Source organism: Leopardus geoffroyi, chromosome B1 (assembly GCF_018350155.1).
Source record: "Leopardus geoffroyi isolate Oge1 chromosome B1, O.geoffroyi_Oge1_pat1.0, whole genome shotgun sequence".
In the NCBI taxonomy this organism is placed as follows: Eukaryota; Metazoa; Chordata; class Mammalia; order Carnivora; family Felidae; genus Leopardus; species Leopardus geoffroyi.
The window spans coordinates 111,076,301-111,099,346 of record NC_059327.1 but is presented as its reverse complement, the minus strand read 5'-3'; the positions used below and the strand labels follow the sequence as shown (position 1 = coordinate 111,099,346).

The window sequence follows — 23,046 nt, the reverse complement described above, 5'->3', positions numbered from 1 at the left end:
CCATTTATATACATTTAAAATGCATCTTCATTTACAAATATTTTACATTTGGTCTATAGAACAGATAATTTAATGGGTGTTCTTTTAAACTGCTAAATTTGTGGTAATTTTTTATGCAACAATAGAACAATAATATAGGTTTTTTTGTTAGAGGATCCCTGTGGATTATGAAAGTCCCCAGTAATCCTGATCCTAATAACCCAATATGAGAGCTATAGACTATGTAAGCAGGAAAAGAAGGGCCAGTTTTGGGGGGGCGGGGTGCATTATTTCTACTGGTCACATAACCTCCAAACCAGGTAACTTCATCTTGCCCTTGTTGAATCTAAACTGTGTCATCTAGTACTCCTCACTGGTGTAATTTTTAGTAAAAAAGAAAACCCAGAAACCTTCCCTCTCCTTTAATATTTTATTTTTACATTTCATTTGTGTTTCTTCGTTAATTTTTAAAATCAATTTCAAAAAATTTTAAAGCTATCTTTGACCTATTTGCCAAGTCAGTGGACACTTTTCTAACCTTATCTTTCATCATTTCTCTGCATCGTTTAGTACTGTTGACTACTCCCGCCTTGAAATCGGAGCCCTAACATGAGTTTGTCTGTTTACAATAGATGAAAAACAACGTCATGTTGTTTCTTACTGACATTCTCTTTCCTTGGCTCTCAGAGGACTGACTCTCTATTTTGACTTGGTCCACATAAGAGGTTTCCTTGCACGTTGTTTAAAAGAAGTAACTTCCCTGTAGTAATACAATTCCCAGAATACCTTTCACCAAAGCAATTCCTAAAGGGGTGTGGCTTCTGGTGCAAAACTGCTGAAAGTCCCAGAGGTGAATTACACAATCAGATTCTGAGGCAGTGACAGACTTTGTTTTCCTTCAAATTTCTACTTCCTGAAACCAAGGCTCTTTATGATAAACAGTGTATTTCAGGGAAATTGTGCTAAAATTAACCTTTTTCAGAGATTTGCTGGCCTTAAAAGTGTTTATCTTCGAGACAAAGGTGAGTATAAGCTTTTAAATGACAAAACACAGTAGATGTGGGTACAAAAGATGGCATAATATATAAGGAGGTATTATTTTAGACTCTGACCTTGTTTCTACTTCCTGGTATTGTCTGCATTTAAATAACTTGAGAGCTCTAAGAATATTTGCAATTCTAAAAGTGCTACACAAAGGGGATAAGGGTTGGGAAGGGGAGGGAACAGTAAATTTAGATTACAAGGGAAAGGAGAAAAGGAACCTGTTTTTTTTGTTTTGTTTTGTTTTGTTTTGTTTTAGCAGGTTTTAATAACAAAGTCCATATGTCAGGCAGCTTGCTACTGAACATCTGGGTTTGTCACTGAATGGACATGTTTGATTAAACCATTAAAGAAATGGGATTACTTATGTGAAAAATTTACCCTAGGACTTTTGCCTGGAGTACATTAATCATAACAGAAACCATCACTTGTAGGATGGCCTCAGTGATTTTGCCAGGAAAATAGATAAGAGTGGAGAATTACTCTTTTAATATGGGAACAACTGACAGGAATTCCGGGTGTGGTGAAGCATTATGTAGACAGAAAGCATCTAGAAAAATTAAATTCTGGGGCACTTGAGTGAATCAGTCGGTTAAGCGGTCAACTCTTGATCTTCGCTCAGGTCATGATCTTTTTTTTTTTTTTTTTTAATTTTTTTTTTTTAACGTTTTATTTATTTTTGAGACAGAGAGAGACAGAACATGAACAGGGGAGGGGCAGAGAGAGAGGGAGACACAGAATCGGAAGCAGGCTCCAGGCTCTGAGCCATCAGCCCAGAGCCCGACCCGGGGCTCGAACTCAGAGACCGCGAGATCGTGACCTGAGCTGAAGTTGGCCGCTTAACCGACTGAGCCACCCAGGCGCCCTGGCTCAGGTCATGATCTTATGGTCCATGGGTTTAAGCCCCGCTTTGGATCCTCTGTCTCTCTCTCTGACCCTACCCCATTCTCTCTCTCTCTCTCTCTCTCTCTCAAAAATAAATAAATATTAAAAAATAATTTTTAAAAAATTAAATTCCTTCGTATTTTATTCAAAAGAGTCCTTTCATCAACAAATTTTATTGTTTGAAATTAGGGCTATAAACTACTTTGGAAAGCCACAAATTACGACCTTTAGAATAGTTTGGGACTGGGGCACCTGTGTGGCTCAGGTGGTTAAGCATCTGACTTGGGCTCAGGTTATGATCTCACAGGTTTGTGGGTTCAGGCTGCAAACTGGGCTCTGTGCTGACGGTGTGGAGCCTGTTTGGGATTCTATCTTCCTCTGTCTCTTCCCTTCCCCCACTTTCACACTCATGTGCCGGTGTGCTCTCTCTCTCTCTCTCAAATAAATAAATAAACATAAAAAAAAAAAAAAAAAAAAAAAAAAGAATAGTTTGGGACTTCCAGGTGGGTGAGAGTACAGAGGCAGGGTCAGAAAGGAGGGTATTTATGTCACAAGATACTGACATCTCTAATATTTGCTATCTCCTTCTGCCTTTTCTTTTCTTTTTAGTAAGTGTAGCTAGTACTCTTATGAGAAACAATATCTGCTTTTGGTTGGCTGATACCTCCTTGTTAAGAACATTTTAAATTCCTTACACATAATCACTGTTGCTGTTCAAGCCTATACATGATGCTTCAGCATAGTCTCCACATTCTTTTGTTTTTCCTCTTTCCTCCGTGACCTCAAATACAATTGAACGACATGGTGCATTAGTGTGATCGCACCACAGAGCCATGCGCCCCTGTCTAGATGGTGCGTCGGCAGATTACAAGTCAGCAGATTACAAGTCTGTACATTGAGCACAGTTTTGGATAGGGGTGTGTATAGATTAACTTACCACCTAAGAGACATACCAGACCTGAACAAATGCTAAGTCAAGCCTTTATACCAACTGACTAAAATAATTTACTTCTCTTTTTCCACCTCCTCCTTCTGAACTCTGTCAACCTACAACCTCAAAAGAAATAAAATACTTAAAATTATGCTGGCAATAATTTACTCTCCACTTTAAATATCTTTTGTGGGGCGCCTGGGTGGCGCAGTCGGTTAAGCGTCCGACTTCAGCCAGGTCACGATCTCGCGGTCCGTGAGTTCGAGCCCCGCGTCAGGCTCTGGGCTGATGGCTCAGAGCCTGGAGCCTGTTTCTGATTCTGTGTCTCCCTCTCTCTCTGCCCCTTCCCCGTTCATGCTCTGTCTCTCTCTGTCCCAAAAATAAATAAACGTTGAAAAAAAAAATTTTTTTTAATAAAAAAAAAAAATAAATAAATATCTTTTGAATCTGAGCTGAATCAATTCTCCAAGTTCTTTTCCAACAAGACACCAGAATTTTATAGTATCCTCCATGGGCATGAGTGATGTTAAGGTGACCTGTGATGCAGGTGGCAAAGACTTGCACAAAGAGTAGAACATCAAGCAGGACAGAATGTATTGTTGGCATGTTAGAGCAGGAGGTGACAGGTTTCTCTGTCCAGGGCTCACCTGGGATGTGAGTTGTGGTCAGGCTAGAGAAGAATATGTTTTGTAGTTGGGGTCTATTTGCTGAGAATGCAAGGTACCATGATCTGGAAAAACAAAGAGTGCCAGGTATAAATACTAGTGAGTTTTGTCTGTAAACTTGGCAAGGGAAGGGGCTGTGAACAGATTCCTGTCAAATAAGGAGCCAATAATTACTTTAAACTTTAAAATATATACACATATATACATATATATATTATATAATATATACATATTATATAATATTATATATTATATTAATATTATATTATATATTATGTAATATATTATATAATATATAATGTATATATGCATATATATACATTATATTTATATATTTATATATACACATTTTTTATATATACACAAATTTATACACATATATAATATAAAATATATATACATATATGTGTATATATAATATCTATGTGTATTTTTAAAGTTTACATATATTTATATATATATTTTTAAAAGCCATATGTAAATCATGATGAATGTTATAAAATCTCACATAAAATAATACTTGTAATGAGCACACTTGACATACTAAGCTGTAACAGTCTCCCCTTAGGTCCTATGTGATCTAAGTTTGAGTTTAGAACCCAGAATTTTCCTTAAGAATAAATGTATTCATTTCAAAATATTTCTGAAACTCCATGGTTCCTCCCATTGCAAAAGAATTTCAGTAACCCCTTTCCCTGAACACAATACACATACTACTGTTACTGTCCCTTAATCTATTTCAGATGATGATGGCTTTTTAGCATAAAATGCTCTTTGGAAATGCTTTCCTGAATTTTTTTAATGTTTACTTATTTTTGAGAGAGAGAGAGTGAGAGAGCATATGTGTGCACACATGGGGGAGGTACAGAGAGGGGGACAGACGATCTAAAGTAGGCTCTGAACTGACAGCACAGAGCCTGATGCAAGACTCGAACTCATGAACCGCGAGATGGTGACCTGAGCCGAAGTAGGCCGCTTAACAGACTGAACCACCCAGCCTCCCCTGTTTTCCTGAAATGTTAAGCATCTATGGTTTGAAGAACTTTAATAGGAATGTGCATTCAAACCTTTGGTGTAAATTCATTCTATATTTTTGTTATTTTTATTTGTTGCCTCTCTATATGGAGAAGTCTTTGTTTCTTGTTATTGACAGTGACATCTTTTTGCAGGATGTTGTGATTTGCTCTGTTTATAGAGTTCTGTGAGATAGACAAATTTAAAAATAAGAATATTGTCTGGGGCTATTATTCTTCTATGTCTAAAGAAAGGAAAGAGATGATCATAGCTTTAACATCAGTTATATGTTAATACAATTTTCTCAAAGTATGATATACAAACTACTGATTTTAGGTAGCATGTGTCTTTGAAAATTTGAGTTAGATGCTTATTTTAATGTGAATTAAAAATATAACTAGCTCATAAAATTTATGACTTCATAGATATTATTGCTCAGAAAGATGTTAAGTAAAATGAAAGTAAACTGTTCACTACTGATTTTAAGGAAATGAGTAAACAAGGTAACAATTGTGAAGGTGGCATGTAAATGGCTAAAGTTTTGGAAATATTGAACTAATGTGTTTGCTAAGTGAATATTTTCTGAACCGCTGCAGAAATGTGAGCCTCACTGGTCCTTGGTTACACTGCTCAATTAGTAATACAATCTGTCAAAATTTAATTATAGATGTACAAAATATTGGATAAAAAATGCCTTATCAAACGTTTATCAGACCTACAGTCTTCATGAATTGTCATAACATTGAAGGGATGCAGAAATTAGCCCATATTTTTTGAAATCAGAATCATAGAGAGGATGAATCATCCCAGAGTCAGCATTATACTTCTGTTGTGCCTGTTTCACCAAGACACTGATATCTTAGAAGGGCAGGGAGGGGTGCTGTGCACTAAAGGGTGAGAGAGGGGGAGGGGACATAAACATCATCTAGGTCAAGGACCATCACTATATCATGTAGTGTGTCAATGGCCATTAAAAATGGTCATATTGTTCGTTTCTTTCAGGGAATCCATTCTAGGGAGGATGTAATTCTAAATATGGAGAAAATCCACACAAGATGTTTATCATAAAGGTATTTATGATACAAGGAATTACAAGCATTCTAAAAAAGGGGAAAGATTAAACAAATTATGGTATAACAGTCCCTCCCTTATCCATGGTTTTGCTTTCCACAGTTTTAGTTACTTACAGTCAACCACTGCCAGAAGCAGATGATCTTCTTTATGACGCTTCCTCACACGCCTGAGTCATTCACCTCACTTCATCTCATCACATAGACGTTTTATTGTCTCACATCATCACAAGAAGAACAGTGAGTAGTATATAGGCATATCTCATTTTATTATGCTTTGGTTTATTGCGCTTTTCAGATACTGAGTTTTTTACAAACTGAAGGTTTGTGGCAACCCTGGTTCAAGCAAGTCTGTCAGCGCTGTTTTTCCAACAGCATTTGTTCACAATTTTCTCTGTCATGTTTTGGTAATTCTCTTGAAAGTTTCAAACCTTGTCATTATTGTGATATTGTCATGGTGATCTGTGATTAGTGATTACAACTTACCGAAAGCTCAGATGATGGTTAGCATTTTCTAGCAATAAAGTTTTTTTTTTCATTTTGGTGTGTCATGTTTTGGTAATTCTCTTGAAAGTTTCAAACCTTGTCATTATTGTGATATTGTCATGGTGATCTGTGATTAGTGATTACAAATCACTAATTTACCGAAAGCTCAGATGATGGTTAGCATTTTCTAGCAATAAAGTATTTTTTTCATTTTGGTGTGTACATGTTTTTAGGCATAATGCTATTGCACACTTAGTAGACTAAAGTATAGTATAAACATAACTTCTATATGCACTGGGAAACTAAAAAGTTCATTTGACTCGCTTTATTGCAATATTTGCTCTATTGCAGCGGTCTGGAAACTGAACCTGAAATACCTTCACAATATGCTTCTACAATAAGATATTTTCAGAGAGAGAGACCACATTCACATATGTTTTTATACAGTATATTATTATAACTGTTTTATTTTATTATTGTTGTTAATCTCTTCCTGTGCCTAATTTATAAATTAAACTTTATGTATGTATGTATGCATGGGAAAAAAGGTGATATATATGGGGTTCAATATGGTTTCAGGCATTCATAGTCTTGGAATGTATCCCACAAGGATGGTGGGCGGGGGGGACTACCGTATATCTGTAAAACAAGATGAAGAATAGTACCAGCACAGAAAATGCTGAGTGAAAAATGGATTCAAGGCTGATTAACAATCATACTTACAATTATGTAACACGTACATAAAATGATATAGATATAAATTCACAAATATTCTGAAAGTGGTTATTGTCTTACAGTGGTAGATTAATTATTCCTTTTCCTTTCTCTACTTTTGTATATATAATATATTTTTAGATTGGCTTTTTATATTATTATATAACATATTTATATTACTTTTTTTTAAGTTTATTTATTTCAGAGAGAGACAGAGAGAGAGAGCAGGGAGAGAGGCAGAGAGAGGGAGAGGAAGACAGAATCACAAGCAGGCTCCATGCTGTCAGCACAGAGCCCAATGCATGGGGCTTTTTGACAAAACTCTGTCAAATCAATATGTTAAATATGTTAAATAAACTACGCTGCTGTATAGTAAATATAATTGTTCAGTCTTTGGGAGATAAATCTTACCTTTTCTTTGTTTGACATACAAATAACTTGCTATTTGAAAAAAGGGAGGATTGAGTCTCAGTGCTAGAGTGAACGGGCATGACAGAATCAAAGAACAGAGGGGGAAATACCAGTTGAAATAGTTACTACTAGTTGATTTTTCTTACATTGGTTGCCTTCAATGTCAGCCATGGCTTTTACTGAAGTCAACTTTTATTTTGAAGAGAGGAAAAAAGGCAGGAAAGAGGAATGGGAACTTCACATGATATGTATGCTGTTAGTTTCTTGATTTGTTTCTCATTCTTTTGGATTCCTATAACCTGGATTCATAAATTTATATCTGTACATACTGTAATTACATCTATTTTTTCCATATTATTGCATATACTCCTGTTGTACCTCAAAATATATTGTGTCATCAGCTTGCTCAGGAAGCTTTGCTTAGAATCTTAACCCTAGAATATATAGTTACTGTGATGCATTCCCCATTAGTGCATTATAAGCACTAAAAAATATGCACAATTTTCAACAAAAGCCTCATCCATTCATAATTGTTTTTCTTTTCTGTAAGAAAAGTGCTTAGATCCTCATCACATGTCCTTTTGCTTGACGACTTCTTCACAATAACTTAATCTCTGATTAAAGTCTGGATGCTGCAGGTATCATTCTCCAAGATAACTATATTCCTACCCAGAAATTTGCTTCCCTAAATCATGCCCAAGTTATTGTGAGAGATAGTAACATGTAAGTGAATAGCATCTATTGTGAGATATTAATCGGTCAGGTCTGATGCTCATTTCCTAATGTTGCAGGTTATTTAATAAGAAATATTTGAAGCCTTTTGAGCCCCGATTCCCTCCTACCCTGTACCTCCCCTCCTCTCCAGTGGGCAAGAGAGACTGGTAGGCAGACACCAGGGACTAGGAAGAGCTTCTTAAGGCACAGCTTGCCAGGCAGCTGAGAAGCAGACAGAAACACCCTTATCCCGTTAATTCTGGGCTGCAGGCTCCAACCTCGTAATGTAGATGAGGCAAAGCACTTCATCTTTGTAGCTCTCCTAGCGGATTTCTTGGGGGCATATTCTTTGACTATATTTCCACTTAATAAAATGACCTCTTATTACTTTATTCAAATCCAAAAGATGCTTTCTAGACTTCATCTTTCTCTCTGCATTTCTTTGCAATTTTGACACTATTGACTTCTCCAAATTTTCTTTTTTGGTTTCCATATCACCATGCATTTCTGACTCTTCTAGTTCTCTGGCTGCACTCCCCTTTTATATTCCCGTTCTCTGCTCTCTGCCTCCTTTCGCTCCTGCTGTATTTTCACATTGGGTGATGCCCATTGCTACGTTTATATCGGTTTACACTCATATACCGAAGGTTCCTCTTCCAGAGTTCTGGACTCTTACATCCAAATGTAAATCTGCTACTAAATATCTTTATTCTGCATTCCACAGGCATCTCACATCTAAAATTTTCAACCCTGGACTCATCATTTCTCACCTCCATCAGTATTTTTTATACTGATATCTGGCACTAAAAGCCATGGACTTGCTCAAGCGAAACACTTGGGGCTCTCCTAGACCCCTTATTTATCAACAGCATCTAATCAGTTTTGAAGTAACATTGATTCCATTTCTTAAATATCTTTGGAAACTAGCTGTATGTCTATTTTTGGTTCAAGCCCTCAACATCTCACACCATATCCTCATCTCCTCAGCCTCTAGTCTGCCTGCCGGCAACATTTTAACAGTTATTTTGGGTCATGTTGTTCAGAGACTTCCCATTTTCCTAGCATGTATTTTAATAGCCCTAATGATCCGTGATCTGCATCATTCTCCAGCCCCATCTTTCAGCCCTTACCAATCAACACCCTAGATGAATCTAAGTTCCAGTGATACCTTGGTACCCATTCATTGCCAATATGCTCCTCCATTCTTTATCCCAACTACTGCTTGCTCTGCCTGAAAGACCATTCCTTTCTTTGGTGGCTTACTTTCTGAAAGGTACACCTCAAGCATATTCCTCTGGGAAGATTTGACTGACTTTACTGCTCTCTACCAAAGCAGGTGGCCACGTTGTCCTGTTGGACTAGACATTTCCTAGAACCCAGAGTATTCTTCTTTCCCAGAACTTTTTTGCAATAACCACTTTTGAAAACTAAGACTGTATCTTCTATCTCTGAATTCCCAGTACCTAACCCAATGCATGAGACATTGTATGTATCTAATATGGATTTCCTAAATAAATAAAATTTCATGAGTCCCTACTTTTCTGCCCTATTTCTTTTGTTTAAGTGAGATTTACCACTACTTAAAGCTCCCTAGCTCACAAAGGGCATAATTTTTCCCCAGAATTTAATAAAAAAAAAATCCATCAATTCAACATTTGAATAATTACATCTACTTTTTCACACATATATAATGATATCTTCTCAACTAGAGACTGTAGAAGGTTGTGACATTTGAGAGGTCTTGGACCCTGGCAAATGCTCCTTCTGACTTGGCATTGTTTTTTAAAAATCTTGAATCTTTGCTCCATTTAAATATATTTAAAGATTCCCAGAAGGAATACCATATATTCTGTATTAAAAGGCTCATATTTTTAAATGTTTATTATGAGAGACAGAGCAAAGAAGGGGCAGAAAGAGAGGGAAAGAGAGAGAACCCCAAGCAGGTTCTACGCTGTCAGCACAGAGCCTGACACAGGTCTCCAACCCATGAACCTTCAGATCATGACCTGTGACGAAAGCAAGAGTCAGACACTTAACCAACTGAGCCACCCAGGCACCCCCTTTAAGAAAAAAAATGTTTATTTATTTATTTATTTTGAGAGAGAGCAGAGAAAGGGCAGAGAGAGGGAGAGAGAGAGAGAGAGAACCGGTTCACATTTTAAAGCAGCTTGTCCATAGCATGGCCAAGTTTTTGCTTTTGTGCTATTAGGTTATTTTTAAAAAAAGATTTTACTGTCTATTCAAAAAGAAAAAAAAATTCTTCTAGGCTTTTATCAAGTCTAAGTGCTATCCTATGGTACAGGATGCTTTTGATCTGGTCAATCGACTGCCCCTGTTAGAGTCAGCTTTGTCCCTTTGCTGTGTGACCATGAGCAAGTTACCTAGTCACTATGGGCCTCAATTTTCTCCACCCTAACATAAAGATAATTATGTTAATTATCTCTTACAGTTTTTATGAGAATCAAATGTGTTAGTACATTAGGGCCCTTAAAACAATATTTGAAAAAAACAAATGCTAGCTGTTTTTAAGTCCTGTGGAGTCTATGTAGATCCTATGGTAGCACATCAGGTGGGCACTATCTTCAGTTATTTGCTGCCGAATTTTGAGAAGGTAGAATAGTATTACAGGATTATAGAGTTGGAAAAGACTTTATTTTTTTTAAGTTTATCTTTTTTTAGGGGGGAGGTGGAGAGAGACAGAGGATCCCAAGCAGGTTCCTCACTGTCAGTGCAGAGTCTAATGCGGGGCTTGATCCCGTGAACTATGAGATCATGACTTGAACCAAAATCAAGAGCTTGACACTCAACTGACTGAGCCACCCAGGTGCCCCATCCTAGGAGAAGTTTTGATAAAGATTAACACTCACTGATGAGGGTTGGCTACTGGGATTTGTCATTTGTGTTAGCTGGGATGTGGAGGGGCAGGCAGAGTGGTGAGAATGTCTAGTTCCAAAGCAAGGCTGAAAGAAAAACAGAAGACAATAAATGCAGAAAGCATCCCTAAGTTAACCATAAGTCATGAGGGAAAGGAAGTGCCACTAAAATATATATATAGTGTCACAGTGTTTTGTTAAACTACTGCTGACTACACCTAGGCACCTCAGTTGAGAGACAAAAATCAGACTGCTCAATTATAGTCCAAGAATACTTAGTTAAATTTTGAAACTTACACTTTCAAAAGCTTCATTATAAGTATATATGTGCATATAGAAATATATATATGTACATACATATATATATAAACATTATAACTGTACACAGAAACAATGATATCAAAAGGTTTATAGTGCTTATTTCTTAGTGGGACCATAGGTAGTTCTTATTTTCTTTTTTGCTGTATTTTTTCTCCAAAATTTTACATAAAATCACCATTTTGCTCTCATTATAAAATAAAATGTTTCAAAAATTTAAATTATTTAAAAATACATCAGAAATCACTATGATACAATCTTCAAGATTTTCATGACTCAGGGCGCCTGGGTGGCTCAGTCAGTTAAGCGTCCGACTTCATCACAGGTCATGATTTCGTGGTTCGTGGGTACAAGCCCCGCACTGGGCTCTGTGCTGAGCTCTAAGCGGCTCAGAGCCTAGAGCTGCTTAGTATTCTGTGTCTCCCTCTCTCTCTCTGCCACCCGCCTGCTCATACTCTGTCTCTCTCTCTCAAAAATAAATAAATGTTATGGGCACATATGGGTGGCTCAGTTGGTTACGCATCCGACTTCAGCTCAGGTCATGAACTCACAGTTCATGAGTTCAAGCCCCATGTTGAGCTCTGCGCTGACAGTTCAGAGGCTGGAACCTGCTTCAGATTCCATGCCTCCCCCTCTCTCTACCCCTCCTCCACTCTGCTCTGTTTCTCTCTCTTGCTCTTTCAAAAATAAATAAAAACATTAAAAAATTTTTTAATAAATAAATGTTAAAAAAATTTTTTTAAAAGTTTTGCATGACTTAAATACTTCTTGATAGAACATACTGGAAAACACCCAGTAGGCTAGTAATACCTCTCACTCATAAGCCAGAAACCACCGTGTTTGAAAAAGTTATAGTGAAAGAAAAGAAAAGCACTACTTATTATGCAACATAGATCTTAGAAGTCTCACAATATCTCAACACAGTTATTCCCCAAATCACAGTTGTCAAGGAAAAGCTTTTTAGACCACAACTGCATATGCACAAAGTGAAAGTCTAAGTGACACGAGGGAACCAGGGGGTTTCCTCTGGGCAAGTTTTCCCTTCAAATACCCCTATCTGCTCCCATTCAGCCTCTTCTGAATGCACAGCTCATCTAAGAGCTGGCCTTTCATTTCACTTTCCTGGACAGGTCATTAGCTGAGTCATTAGCTGAGGCAGATTTGGAGTTCAAAGTGGACATGTTGAGAATATGACGCTGACTGGATATACAAGTCAGATACCCAATGAACAGTTGAAAATATCCATCGGAAAATTTCAAGGCAGAAGTTTGGACTGGAGATACAAAGTTGGTGATTGTCAGCCAATACATGATATTTAAAACTATGAACTGAATGAGATCACCAAGGAGTGGATTGATTGATTGTTGAGAGAGAGAGAACATGCAAGAAGGGATGGGACCCAGAGAGAGGGAGAGAGAGAATCTTAAGCAGGTTCCACACTCTCACAGCTGTGAGATCATGACCTGAGCCAAAACTAAGAGTCGGACGTTTAACCTCCTAAGCCACCCAGGCGCCCCAAGCCAAGGAGTGGATTTAGATGGAGAAAGGAAGAAGGCCAGAGACTGAGGCTTTGCACATTTCAACATTAAGGGGTCTAGGAGAGGAGGATGAACCAGCCAAAAAGGCTGAGAAGGAGAGATCAGTGAGGTAGGAGGAAAACCAAGAGCATGTGGTAACCTGGAAGGCAATGGAGAAGGGAAGGTGTGTGTCACATGCTATCTATCACATATTTTAGTAGGTTAAAAAGAAGAGGAATGAGAATTGGTCTTTGGATGTAGCAAGGTGGAGTTCACCAGTGACTTTGACAATGGCAGTTTCAGTGGTGTGATGGAGCAGGAGTCTGATTGAAGTGCATTTAAGAGAAAATGAGAAGAGACAGATTGAAAGCTTAAGTAGGAGCAATTCTTTCAAGGAATTGTGCTGCAAAGGGCAATAGCTATTGATGAAAGTGAAGTCAAGAGATTTTTCTTCTAAGATGGGAGAAATAATGGCATGTTTGTAAATGGATAGGAATCAACCAATGGAGAGCAAAAACTCAGAGAAGAAAAAAATTCAGCACTGAGTTTGAGTAAGGAGAAGGGTGCAATTATTGTTTGAATGGAGTAATTGCTTCCAGATAAGAGAATGGGTGACTCATCTCTGAAAGCAAATGGGAGGGCAGAATATGGGTTGCAGCCACTGTTAGAGGTGAAAGTCCTCTTCTGATTGCTGAGAATGAGGGTAGAGGAGGAAAGGAGACAAAGTGTGAAATCGGCCCCTGACAGAGTGAAAGGTGGATGGACCTGAGAATCACAATGCGATTGCCTGGCAGCATTAATGGCATCACTGAGTTTCAGAGGCAGAAATTTAAAGTGGAATCAGGGGGCAGGGATATTTTTTCCCCCAGCATCATTCAGCTGTGTAAAGTTTGGGTTTAACTAGAGTTGTGATTTTGACATGCACATGTTAAAAACAAGGGAGTCAAAGGTGTATGCATGTGGTGATGATCATGATTGACCATGGAAATTAAATTGGGTAGAGGGAGGAGAAAGGGCCTCAAGGGGGGTGGTAGGATCAATGGATTCTAGGTCCCAGTGAGATTTTGGGATTGTTGGATTTGGGAGAATAAAAGGGGACAAGATGGATGGTAGTGGATAGAAAGTGAGATCCAATTTGAAAGTATGAAAGAGTTGCCTTAAAAGTGAATGCCCGAGGTTGGGTGAAGGGCAAGATCTTTGGAAGAAAGGATTCAAGAAACCAAGAGTCCCTGATCGCTAAATAATTATTGAAATCTCCAAGAATGGGGGTCATTGGAGTAACAATGATGTGGGAGCTAAAATGCCCTAGGAGCAGGCTGTTGACATTAACAGTGACAGGCAGTGGGTCATGATGTAAGATTCCGAGATTGGGGAAGGCATATGCAGATTAAACAAGGAAGGCAAAAGCAAGGTCTAAAAGTGGCCAGGAGGCTGCTCATTTAGAGCCAGTGGTTCAGGGACTTAAGGGCATAAGCTGCCCCCTGAAAGATTTTTCAAGGTGGTTGAAAATGTAAAGCACTATGGGGGCACCTGGGTGGCTCATTTGGTTAAGTATCTGACTTTGGCTCAGGTCATGATCTCACAGTTCGTGAGTTCAAACCCCGCATCGGGCTCTGTGCTGACAGCTCAGAGCCTGGAACCTGCTTCAGATTCTGTGTCTCCCTCTCTCTTTGCCCCTCCCTACCCCGCTCATGCTCTGTCTCTGTCTCTCAAAAATAAATAAATGTTAAAAAAAGGAAGAAAATGTAAAGCACTATGAAATGTCATGTATTGCTATTTCTAGTGTATGAAAAAATAGTAACTATTATTGTAAATTCTTTCAGCAAAATATTTACATAAATAACCAGGAGGACTTCCTCCCTCTGGCAATCCCCAAAAGTAATAAATAGACTTCTTTTAAAGTCACTGAGACAAGAGATCATTCAGAAAGGTTTTTTCAGCAAAGTCTCTTTATTTTCTCATAATGAAACTGTCAGAGAGTACCAACCCTGATAATTTAGACCTCTGAGAGTAAAGTTTCTAAAAAGTCTAAAGAGAGATTTGAAACCCCTACCTCTGTTTAAGAGGATGGAGAGAGATGTTTGTCCCCTGTTAACCACCTTGGACAGGATCTGGTCTTCTGTGATTGACATTTTTCCTTTATGTGTTTCTTTTTTTAATGTTTATTTATTTTATTTTACTTTTTATTTTTTAATGTTTATTTATTTTTGAGAGGGTGCTAGTGGGAGAAGGGATAGAGGACCAAAGCGGGCTCTGGGCTGACAGCAGCCAGGCTGATGTGGGGCTTGAATTCATGAACTTTGAGATCATGACTTGAACCGAGGTCGGTTGCTCAACCAACTGAGCCACCCAGGTGCCCCTATTCATTTATTGTTAAGGTTTATTTATCTTTGAGAGAGAAACAGAGAGTGAAAGTGGAGAAAGGGCAGAGAGAGAGAAGGGAACAGAGGATCTGAAGCAGGCTCTGCGTTGAGAGCAGAGAGCCCGTCGCGAGGCTCGAACTCATGAACCATGAGATCATGACCTAAGCTGAAGTCAGACACTTAACCGACTGAGGCACCCAGGTGCCCCTCCATGTGTTTCTAACATGATGGATGGTGATGACCAATTGTAACTTCTCTACTCTCATTTGGGACTCAGGACGGTGAGTTTCCTCTGTTCTCTTACCTGGGATGTTTCAAGTAGAAATCATGCAACAATGCCTATGACATAATGCAGGAAATAAATATAGATCATTCCTTATTCTATCCATTCTCTTATTATAATAAAGTCCTCTGTGTTTAATATTTTTTTAACCTAGAAAGTTCTAAATTAGAACTGGATCAAAATCTACGAACACCAATTTTGGGTAAGTTTTCACATGAAGTTTGAATTAATTATTTTCTCCTAATTATAGAACTATACATAGTCATTGTAGAAATCATAAAAAGAAGGGGAAAATAGTCAAAGAGTATTACTGAGAGCCAAAGATGCTAAATATTTTGGTGTATTTCCTGCTATTTTTGTAGTCATTCTTAATAATTGTGGTAAAATACACATAAAATGTGCCATCATAATCATTTTAAGTGTAGAGTATAGTGGTATTAATTTACATTCACATTCTTGGGCTACCATCACTCCCATCTATCCACAGAATGCTTTTCATCTTGCAAAACTGAAACTCTGTTTTCACCATCAAACAATAGCTTCTCACACCCCACTCCACTCCCCCCACCCCACCCAGCCCCTTGGCAACCACCATTCTACTTTCTGTCTGTATGCATTTGACTACTCGAGGCACCTCAGGCAGTAAGTAGAATCATGCAATTTTGTCTTTTTGTGATGCTTATTTCATGTTATATAATGTCCTCAAAATTTACCTGTGTTATAGCATTTGTCAAAATTTCCTTTTTTAAGGAAATGTATGTGTATACCACATTTGTTTATCTGTCTGTTGATGGGCACATAAGTTGCTTCTACCTTTTGGCTACTGTAAATAGTGCTGTTTTGAACATGGTATACAGGGGCGCCTGGGTGGCGCAGTCGGTTAAGCGTCCGACTTCAGCCAGGTCACGATCTCGCGGTCCGTGAGTTCGAGCCCCGCGTTGGGCTCTGGGCTGATGGCTCAGAGCCTGGAGCCTGTTTCCGATTCTGTGTCTCCCTCTCTCTCTGCCCCTCCCCCGTTCATACTCTGTCTCTCTCTGTCCCAAAAATAAATAAACGTTGAACATGGTATACAAATAACTCAAGTCCATGCTTACCATTATTTTGGATATGTATTCAGAAGTGGAATTGCTGCATCATATGATAATTCTATTTTTAATTTCTGAGGAAATACCATAATATCTTCTTCCATAACAGCTGTACCATTTTATATTCCCACTAACAGTGTGCTAAGATTATAATTTATCCACATCCTGGCCAGTACTCTATTCTTTTTTCCTTTTTTTTTTCTTAGTAGCCATCTTAATGGGTGTGAAGTGGTATCTCATTGTGATTTTTGTTTGCATTCCCTAATTATTAGTGATGCTGAGCATCTTTTCATGTGCTTATTGACCATTTGTATATCTTCTTTGGAGAAGTGTCCATTCAAGTCCTTTGCTATTTTTTTAAATTAGGTCATTTGTATTTTTACCCTTGAGTTGTAGGAGTGCTTTACATATTCTGGATATTAATTCCTTATCAGCTGTATGATTTGCAAATATTTTTCCCATTCCAGGGCTTCCTTTTGCACTCTGTTTAATATGACCTTTGATGAGCAGAAGTTTTTAAATTTTATGTAGTCCAATTTATTTGGGGTTTTTTGTTTGTTATCTGTGCTTTTGATATCATACCCAAGAAATCACTGCAAAATTCAGTATCATAAAGATTTTCTCCTGTTATCTTCTAAGATTTATAGTTTTAGGCTTTATTTTATTTTATTTTAGGCTTTACACTTTTAAGTTAGTTTTTGGCTTTGGTATAAGGTAAAAGTCCAACTTTATTCTTTTGCACATGGACATCCAGTTTTCCCAACACCATTTATTGAAAAGATTGTCCTTTCCCCATCGAATGGTCATGGCACCCTTATCAAAAATCACTTGATGTGAAGGGTTATTTCTGGGCTCTCTATTCTATTTCATTGGTTTGTATGTCTGTCTTTATGCCAGTATCACACTGTTTTGATTAGAGTAGCTTTGTAGCAAGTTTTAGAATCAGAAAGTACAAGACCTCCAACTTTGTTCTTCTTTTTCAAGATTGCTTTGGCTATTTGGGTTTTTTGAGATTATAAATGAATTTTAGGATGGATTTTTTTTCTATTTCTGGAAAAAACATCATTCATCTTCATCTTTTTAAAAACATAGTAGCTGTCACACTGTGAACACTGGTATATTCTGTTTTTTCCTCCTTAGCATTATATTTATCTTGTTAAAAATAAACATTAGGTCTTTTTATTTAAACACTTCATAAACATATTTCACAATGACTACATAAAGGAAAACGAACAAATGGAAGTATAACTGAAAGACTAGAAAATATTTATGCCTCAAACTATGTGACTAGAATATACTTTAGATATTATAATCATAAAAATGAGAAACATATGATTCAAGATTGTAATTCTTATATTATTTTTGACCAACTACAACTCTGGAGTTCATTTATTTCCTCAGCAAACATTACTGAGTCTCTATAGTTTATAATACACTGGGAACCTAGATATAAATTAGATATGATCTTCACCCTCAGGGAAAGGGAACAAATACTAAAATTTAGTGAAAGTGTAGTATGTGTCATGAGTTTTCACTTTGTTTTTTAGTGTTTGTATTCGTCGTATGGAGAAGTGGTGTCAGACCCATTTACAGATGAGGGGAAAAAACATTCATTTCAGAAACGTGTCTAAGGTGACACGGAGAGTGGATAGCAGGGCTGGGATACAGTTCAGGGTTGTCTGCTTCCAAAGCTCATGCCCTTTTCACTCTCCCAAGTTGCCTTTTGGCACTAATGACATAGCACAAGAGACAGGAGTACATATAGCTAAGTGTAATGTGAACAAAAACTCGTATAGCTATGAATTCTGCCAGAAAAGAGTAAAAAAAAGGCTTTAGAGAAATGGCACTATAATTTAAAACTTGGAAAGTGAGAATTTCATTAGATAAAAATGGAAAGAGCAGCGTTCTATCATTCATCCGTTCACAAACCCACACTGAGCTTCTATTTCACAAATCCGCACTGAGCTTCTATTGTGTGCTAGTCACACGGCTGGTACCAGCTGTGCACTGGAGATTTGAAAGAGAATGAGTGAGGCTCTGCCCACTCTCAGGAGTCAGTCTCTTGGGAGACAGTTAAGTAACTGATATATGATAGGGCCTTGTGCCAAGCTCTGCCACAGAGGAGAAAACCGAGTGCCGGGGGACACTATTACAGGGTACTAAGGGCAAGTGCACAGTGACAGAAGCTGTGCTGCATTGCAGGTATGCTGGGTACCACACACTGGATTCCAAGTTCAGGTGCTTGGACGACTTCATCCTATAGGCAACAGCAAGACAGAAGACATTTTTTTTTAATTTTTTTTTTTGTTTGTTTTAGAGAGAGAAAGAGCATAAGCAGGGGAGGAACACAGAGAGAAAATCTCAAGCAGGCTCCATACTCGGCACAGAGCCTGATGCGGGATTCAATCCCAGGACCCTGGGATCATGACTCCAGCTGAAAGCAAGAGTCAGATGCTCAACCGACTGAGCCACCCAGATGGCCCCCAGCAGACATTTTTAAGGAGGGGAGTAACAAGGTTAATTCTGCTTTTAAGAGGCTACCTGGCAATGTGTGAAGTATAGAGTTATGGGGATATGGAAAGAGACAGGTGGCAGGAAAACCAGTTTGGAGGCTAATGGTCCCAACTAGAGATGGAGGGGACCTGGGAAAGACAATAACAGAAGAGATTGTGAGAGCAGAGACCATATTTGCAAGGAGAAGGTGACAGAATTCATCCAATATAGGATGTGTAGTGTGAATAAGGTAGGAGTCAAGAGAACAGTGTAAACAAAGGCTTCAGGTCATGTATATGTTCAGAACCACTGCATTATTTGCAAGTGAAGGACTCATTCAGCACTTCATAAGTAGGTAATGAATTCTCTTTGAATTATCAGTGTTTATTTCATATATTTAGCCATGCTAAAATACCCTTAATAGTTGAATAGATTTTTTTTCTCCCAGTTTGCACATGGCCTACAATACTATGTACACTATTAATTCTGTTAGCAAACTCTTTCTACATAGATAGTACAAGTGAAATTTTTATTGCTGTTATATTGGAGCATCATAGGTTTTGAGACAATGGACTAGTGATGTTTTTCTATAATAAAATTCAAAAAGAGTAATGTATTTTTTTTCTGAAATGGGGCTCAAAAAAGGTTATTGGTAGATAAATAATATGCATCACTATTTTAATGTTTCATAAAAGTTTTCCATTTTATTAGGTCATTTCTAAGTCTTGTAATTTATTTGGCTCTTTTTTGTTCTGTAGAGCCACATTTGTTTTCATTAAGTAAAGATACACATCTAGTTTAAGAAGTGGTATCTTTTATGCCTGTGCTGTTATATGTAACCAGAAGAGGGCGGCAGTGAGGCACTAGAAAGCGTGAACAGACCCTTAAAATTGCAGAAAGGCAGTTAAGATCATCATGTAAATGACACAAACATTTGTTGGGACTGACAACTCATTAACTGACTCATTTTCTGAGCCAGAGACTATGACATAAACATTGTCACAGAATTTTCAGAACATCTGGTGATGTCCTTATAATGCAAAAAGTAACACTAAGTAGTCTCAACATTTTACATCAGTCTGAAAGGAAAACAGTTAGAGGATGAATTAAGAATAAACATATTGTTTCTTGTTAAAGAGCGTAGGCAGAGAATTTAATAGCTTATAGAGACAACAAAAGGAATCCTATTTTCTTTGAATATTACTGATATTCCTGAAATAAAAAGAAATACTTCCAATTTATCAAATATATGGTAAGCAAAGTGTAGGATTAAGCAACTGAGAGAGGATGTCCAGATTCAGTAGATATCTCCTTTTATAAACAATTCATGAAAACAAATATTTTTTGAGTACATCATATATGCTAGGAATTATCCTATGTGCTAAACATTCCCGGCTATAGAGAAGAACAGAACAGATGCATACCCTGTCCTATTGGAGCATATATTATAGTGGGGAAGATAGACATTAACAAAACCACTAAAATTAATTCATAGTTACAATTGAGAAAAGAATGGAAAGCAGTCTACCACAGGGCTACAAGTAAATTAGTTTAGGTTCATTCCCCAAATTGGAAATTAGATAAAACTGAAAATAGGACTTAAGAACAACTTATTTGAAGTACTTAATACCTATTTACATTATGTATTTCTTTTAACAATAAATAAAATGGATAAAGGAAAATCTACATAATAGTAAAAATAACAATGCACAAGAGTATTTGGGTAGTTGATATACAACAATAAAACACCACCAATTTGAAGTGTAGTAAAATACCCCAAGACTTCTCTGACTGCCTGAACTTGATTAAACAACCATGTCAGTCATCAGACTGGCTGCGGCTTCAACTGAGAATCTGTCCTCACTTGATCCACTCAAAACCCCAGGTCCCAAACCTGAAAAACACTTGTGTAAATATAATCCCCTACCTCCTCTTTTTTGTTCATTCGTCTCAGCATCTCCAACATCCCAGATTCTCAGTTTGCCCAGGCTATGAGCCCACTTCTAGGTCCTCTAGCCTCTCTGAGTCTGGACCCCTTGGTTCACAGGCACTTTAGACTTTTGATATGTTCCTTTGCCCTCTGCTGTATACACTTTCCAGATGTGGATTGACTCAGCTGTCTAGAGTAGAGGTGGGGTAGCCCCTCAGCTGACTGATGGCATCCATTATTGATGAACTGTAGCTGGGCCCCACTGAATCTTTTATTTATCCTTACTTAATTGTCTTTCCAATTCTCTACAGCCCCTGTTTCAATCCAGGATCCCCCCTTTTCAAGCTGAACTCACTGCTGCCACCCTACCTCCCAGATTTCCATCTGTTTGACTTAGGATACTGGGTTATCTATGGTGAACTCTCAGATTTTCTGTCGGTCATTAGCCATTTTTTTCTCCTTCCCTTATGCCTCAGAGAAATGGTAGTCTACCTTGGATTAAGCCTACTGCTTCTGACTTCTTAAACCTCTTTTGTGATTTTTCTCATTCATATTCTTTCTCTTTCATTTTTTTTCTTTGCTTTCTTTATTTTTCCTTTGCCTTCTAATAGCTCCTTAGCCTACACACGTGTTCAAATCTAATGATTTTTATGAAATATTCATTTCCCCTGAGACTGCAATCCATCTTTCTCCTTCCCTTAACAGCAGTGCTTCTCAAAATAGTAGTCTATATTTATCCCTTTCACTTCCTTGATTAGCACTCATGCATCTACTTCTGATCTGCCCTCTTCTGATTATGATGTCTATTTACAAGATCAACCAGAACTTTACAATCACCTAATCTAGTTGCCTCTTCCCAGCAGTTACTCTGGGGTTTCCTGTGGAACTTGTTGCTCAGTATCATGTCTCTGCTGTTCTTGGTTCTCACAGTTCTGGCTGTTTCACTGGAGGCCATAATTTTACTGTTTGGCTCCCGAGTAGAGGCATTTTGTAGAAGTCCGGTCTTCTTCATATTTTACCTTTGCCTCCTTTAATCTAATACAGTGGCTTCTATTATTGCCCCCGATGTGGATGATCCCCAAATTCCTCTCCAGCCCTAATATCTCTCCTGAATCCGACTCACATTTCCCACCTTTTGTAGAGAGCTTCATTTATCTACCAGATTCCATGGGCACTTCAAACAGAACTGGTCTGAACTCATCATCTCTCAGTGTTCCACACACCCTGGATTTCCTGCTAATTCTAATCATGATCTGCATTTGCTCTTGCTGTGTCTCCATCCCACCCCATCTGTCTGAAATGCATCTCTTTGTACCACTTTCCTTGTTCCCCAGTCCCTGCCTCTCCATTTTCTCCAGTTGTTGGAGTCCTACCCATCCTTCAGTGTTTAGCTTATATTTGTCCTTCTTAACAAGCAATTATTTAACTAAATCTCCCCTTCCCCACTCTTCACCCATTCTTTGCTTGGAATTCAACTATATCTGATCCCCCTCAGTCTTGTGTTTGAGATACAGATTTGTGTTTGTCATCTCTATTAAACCCTGAGGCCTAAAAATGCTGGGACTATGTCTTATTCGTCTTTAGATCCCCTGCAGAACCTGACACATAGCAGAAAACCTAGAAATTATGGTTAATTTGCATTGTTGGAAGAAAAGTACCCTCATTTTTTAAAAGTTTATTTATTTATTTTGAGAGAGGGACAGAGAAAATGAATGGGGGAAGGACAGAGAAAGGGGGAGAGAGAATCGTAAACAGACTCTCACTGTCAGCACAGAGCTTGATGCAGGGCTTGAACTCACAAACCGAGATCATGACCTGAGCCCAAACCAAGAGTCAATGCTTAACCTCTTGAGCCACCCAGGCACCCCACAAACCTTAATTTTTAAGAATTGAGAAGAAAATGGAATTTATAATATGCAGGCTACAAATCTAGGAGAACATAGGATCTAAAAAATCAAATTTACATCAAATATAGTTGACATTTTTCCTATTTCAGTTGAGGCAGATTTTTAGAGGATTACATAAAATTTCACTCGGTAAGGGCCTTTTTTTAGGGGTAATTTAATTCTTGGAAATTAAGATTTAAATTTCAGGGACTGGGATTTTATTTTACTTTCCTTAAAGTTACTAAGTTGGGAACGACTGGGTGGCTCAGTCAGTTGAACATCCAACTTGTGCTCATGTCATGATCTCACAGTTCTCGAGTTCGAGCCTCGCGTTGCGCTCTGCGCTGACAGCTTAGAGCCCGGAGCCTGCTTCAGATTCTGTGTCCCC

At 38.0% G+C, this 23,046-nt stretch overlaps 1 long non-coding RNA gene across 1 annotated transcript in view; it reads left to right on the top strand.

The window, feature by feature from the left end:
* Positions 1-812: 812 nt before the first annotated feature.
* LOC123593752 overlaps positions 813-23,046 on the top strand; it is a 28,276-nt gene continuing 6,042 nt past the window's right edge. The window contains exons 1-2 of the long non-coding RNA XR_006710485.1: positions 813-1,001; positions 5,689-5,825. This is a non-coding gene — a long non-coding RNA (uncharacterized LOC123593752). The remainder of the gene's footprint in view (positions 1,002-5,688; positions 5,826-23,046) is intronic.